The 4,832-nt window shown below is 40.6% G+C and overlaps 1 long non-coding RNA gene across 1 annotated transcript in view; it reads right to left on the bottom strand.

Moving 5' to 3' along the window:
* Window positions 1–4,099: 4,099 nt before the first annotated feature.
* The window catches only part of LOC123522721, a 1,106-nt gene continuing 373 nt past the window's right edge, over window positions 4,100–4,832 (bottom strand). Inside the window, exon 3 of the long non-coding RNA XR_006680941.1 lies at window positions 4,100–4,770. This is a non-coding gene — a long non-coding RNA (uncharacterized LOC123522721). The remainder of the gene's footprint in view (window positions 4,771–4,832) is intronic.

Raw genomic sequence — 4,832 nt, 5'->3', positions numbered from 1 at the left:
GAACTTAACAATGAATGTACAAATGCACTTTACACGATTGATGTGTGTATGGATTGTGGTAAGAGTTGTATGAGCCCCTAATAAAATGACTTAAAAAAAAAGACACCTTCAAGGAAAACATGAAGAGGGCATTAAAATGTTCGTGAAAACTTTTGCTTGTGAAAAAAAGGGTGAGGTGAGGAGACAAAAATTGCAGGGCATAGGAGTAAGTTAAGTACTTTCAGCCAAAAGCTAACCTGATTCCTAAAATCCCTCTACTGCAAACCTCCTCAGTCACAGCAAAGTGCACACTGAATGGAGAAAAACACACGTACAGGGGAAAAATGAGGACCTAATGTCGGGGGTTTAAATGGAGAGAAAATGTTTTGAGAAACGATGTACAAATGCGCTTTACACAATTGATGTGTGTATGGATTGGGATAACAGTTGTATGAGCCCCTAATAAAATGTTAAAAAAAAAAAAAGAAAGAAAAACACACGTACAGACCCATCAGAAGGGCTTTCACTAAATGTGTGCTCGGTGCCGGTGCGGGGGAGGCCGGGGAGCTCCTAGGGCGCTCCTATTCTGCTGCACCAGCTGCAAATCAGTACCTCAGTCTTGGCAAACACATCAGCACCTGCCTGCTAATGCTCAACATACGCACTGTTGTCTCGTCATTCCACTCATTGGTATACGCAACACGAATATGTACGTTGCTGCATCCTAACATCCACAAGGTTTATTAACACCCAGAAACAATTCAAATGTGCACAAGCGATCTAGTAATGCAAACACGCTGCTACAAGAAATGGCAATCTCAAACACAATAGAGGAAAACTAGAAAATGACTGCATTTTATCATGTGGAAAAATTGGCAAAACGATGAAAACCAAGCCCTGTCTTCTGATGGGGGAGGTCAACACCGAGAGGTACGATCTTAGGGACACTGGTCCTGCTCACTTGGTGAAAGCGCCAGTGGCGTGTGTACTCTCCGTTCAATACAAATGCAGGATCCCACCAATCTCCCCACTCTCTCACAGGACAAATCCGTTTTTCTCAGTTTACGTATCCTAGCGGATGAGTTGTTCTAATGGTTAGTTAGCCCTTCCTAAAATTGCTGGAAGCAAGTTCTAAGGGAGTTTACTTTTTAAGATGTAATCGTGGTTACTGGCAAAGGCCTTTGGTGCGGAAACATGCCCTGCCCTCTCCCAAACCTGTAGCATTCACAATTCCAACTGCAAAATGTGAATTGGCAGATTGGTCAATGGCAGCTTTGGACATGGGGGGGAAAACTTCTGGACAATTCAGACAATCAAGATTGTATAACTTTTGGCATTAACTACAGGAGAAGCAAAAGAACAAAACACCAATTTAAAACAAGTTGCAACCTTCCCTCATCACAGCAGGTCCGCCTGCAGAGTAGGCTGGTAACAAGGGGATTAAGGGGCATTCCCACAACAGGAATGGGACAGGCCAGGGTGTCTTAAAAGGCAGCGAAGTAATATATTTTAGATATTCTATTAAGAGTGGCTAAAATGAATTTGACTGTAAGACCTGGGCTATCTAGAAATGTTAGTTATAGAGACAAACTATTATCTGTGTACCTGATATATTTCTATAACTCCAAGAATTGCCCCAATTAAGTGATTTCCAAATTGAGGGGGGAAAAAAAACCCAACCTGAGCAAGACTGCATGTTTCAGACTGTAGTCACTGAACATATTTGCCATGCACAAGCTTATTTCCATGACCAGCTTTTCAAATGAGAAGGCTCATGCTTACATCATAAAGGTTGAGTGTTTTTATAACAACTACATACTATTGGGGAAGGAGCAGTGGATGGGTTAAGAGAATACTCTTTAGTCCTAACACCGGTTTCATGACAAAACGCGAGCACCTAAAGATTGATCAGCTGTGGGCTAAATTCCAGGCTCCGGCCAAATTAGTGGTGTCTAGTACATAGCTGATACTCAGTGTTAGCTACACAGCAGTCTCCATCGCTATCAATTCTAACAAAGAAATGAGAAAACGGGTTGGGCTGGTGAGACTTGGATCCCGGTTATCACCAGTTCCTCTTCCAGGTGCTCCAAAAGAAAGGTGTCCTCAGTAATCTAAGCTCTATCTCCCCAGGGATGTAACTTGCCACGTTCACGATGAGATTCACTTTCACCTCAACTTTATAGAATGCTGCTTTTTCCTCGGGCTCCAGGATTGAAAGAAACTGACAGATCTTGCCAGCCATCAAGCACAGGTTGCAAGCATAGCCGTAAATCCATTTATTCTACTCCTATTTCAGAAGGCTCAGGGAAGTTCTAATTTTTTTTAAGTTTTCAAGCAATTTTAATGTAATTTTAAATGTAATTGAAACACAAGTGAACTACATTTAAGTAGTAATGGTAACCCAGTTTCTTTGAAATCTATCTTCAACGATTTCTACGAAGAGGCGATATATACAAAGTAAACCCCATCTTTCCCAGCACACAAGACTAGCTGGCAGTGGTGACAATGTGCTCACGGGACTGACGACTTCATGTGGTCTTCCCAGCTTAGAGGGATCTTTCTAGGACGTGTTAGGGTTCCTCTCTTCAGTCTTCTCCCAGCTCTCTTTGGATGGCAGCCTCTTTTGCATTCACGATTAGCAGCTTGACACCACTCGGGCATCTTGAACACTGACAGTGGTGTCTGCCGTTTCTTATTTCTTCACACAAACTATGTGGTCTAATTTGACAGCACTTGAACCTATTACAAGACAGAAAAATGGGACCATTTCCTGCCAGTCAGCCCATTTTGTAAACGGGTTATTGCTTGAATGCTTACTGGTACACATAGAAGTACATGCATGCATGATTAGGGTTTGGTGAAGTAGCAGCCTACAGAACCATAAATCCCAGATCAGGCTTCGTAAAGCTAATGTAACTGTATGAATTCTTTTTTGCTTTGAAATGAGATGTGGTAGCAATCAAGCTACCTTGATGCTGCAAATACAACAAATCAATGTGAAGCTCATCAGAGATGGTCAAATGTAGAGTATGACTCACAGATATTTGTCTCCAGTGCTCTATATGCTGGGAAAGCAACTCACAGAAAATGATTTATCATAATTACGAACAAGCAATTTCAAATTCCTATTATACATATAATCCACCCCCACCCCCACTGGGATATTACCAATCTGTTAATTCTTTAGGTCTTTGCTACCAAAGACTTAAGCCCTGGATAGATGCTCGAGGGTCAACATCTCATTTAGAAATGGGTAAAATGTGTTAACAAAGTGCTGTTCTAAGAAATTAAGTGGTTGTAGAACATGATCTTTAGAAGACAGTATTAACTGATTAAAAATGCATACTTTCTGACAACAAATCTAAAAATATAATGTACAGACACATAGAAAACTACTTAAATCCATATTACAAATATATTCATTACAGCATCATTTACAATAAGCAAGGCTGAAAATACACATAAGTAATTAACTGGCTCAACACCCCCCCCCCCCCCCAACACACACACACACACGGGTACATTAGTGTTATAGGGGGTCATTAGAATGCAGCATCTACATGTCCAATATAGAACAATTCACAGGACCCCAATCAGCTCTACACATTGACAGTTATCTCTGGAACTACTCACAGTGTTGCTGTGAAGAGGACTGACCATATTCTATATTTTAATGTGTATGCAAGGGTTACTGGGTGAATTATTTATCTCTGCTGCCATTGGCCCTTCATAAAATGAGAAACGTTTAAGTTTACTTCAGCATAAGCATGGTTTGCACATTCAGCCTTACTTAGTTGTACAATCCAAAATTCATGCTTTAAAATGACCCAGTGTTTCTATTAAATGTGCTGGCTGCATTTAAAAATGAGAACACTGGTGCTTCCTGGTATAGAAGACATACAAGGTATTATCAACTGACTTGTACTACCACACTTCAGTGTTCTTCACAACCAGGTTACAGGTAACTGTTTACAAAATAAAACAGCAGCTTTGAGAAACAGACACATGATTTATGGGTAGGGGGAAAGGGAACCGTTTCACATTCAGGCAAACAATAATGCCAATGTGTTTGGACTAGAGGTTTTATTTCAGAGGTAAAAAGGATGGAGGCACAATAATATTTGGCATTTTTAATTTAGGTTTGTTTTATTTAAGTTTAATGTTAATTCCATGCTGTGTTTCAGTAAGAACAATACAGATTCTGTATCTGTGGCTCCAGTCAGATATCCAGTAGTACAAATTAGCTTCAAGTTACACATACTGAAAGAAAGGCTGAGCGAGCGAAGGGGGGGTGGGGGTGGGTAAGGGGGACGCGGAGGAAGAGGGAAGAAGAAATAAAGAATTGAACACGCATGCAGGCTTTTCCATACCACCTTCAATGCTAACCTGCTTCAGAGGGAGAATAAAAGTAGGCAAGAATGAGCAGCCACGGATTGTTGAACTGTTACCAGCACCATACTTTTTCAGCAACATCTCAGCACAGTTTGAAACACCTTTTACAGTAAAACCATTACAATAAACTCCCCAAACAACCTTTCACCACCTCAAACTAACACCCAATTAATTTGAGACACTGGTATAAAATTTCGATTTAAACAATTAGAAAAAGGAAAAAATGTAATCTCTCTAGTGCGATTAGCCTCTCTCTCAAGATGCTCAAAGCAACTAGAAGTCTAATGGCTTTCAAATGTAATTTTCATTTCTAATGGTATCTGGCCACTGACTGGGCACATACTGGCACAGTAATGCTGAAAAGCCTCTATATGCAGTCCTGTTAGTGTCTTAAAGAACCTAAAAGCTGGGACCAGTAAAATCCACAGAAATTCACTCTTGCCTTGAAGAACTTTTGAAAA

This window comes from Echinops telfairi, unplaced genomic scaffold (genome assembly GCF_000313985.2).
Source record: "Echinops telfairi isolate 266 unplaced genomic scaffold, ASM31398v2 ScPeMD7_7458;HRSCAF=8496, whole genome shotgun sequence".
NCBI classification, from domain to species: domain Eukaryota; kingdom Metazoa; phylum Chordata; class Mammalia; order Afrosoricida; family Tenrecidae; genus Echinops; species Echinops telfairi.
The sequence above is the reverse complement of the archived record's forward strand: the minus strand, read 5'-3'. Positions and strand labels throughout refer to the sequence as shown.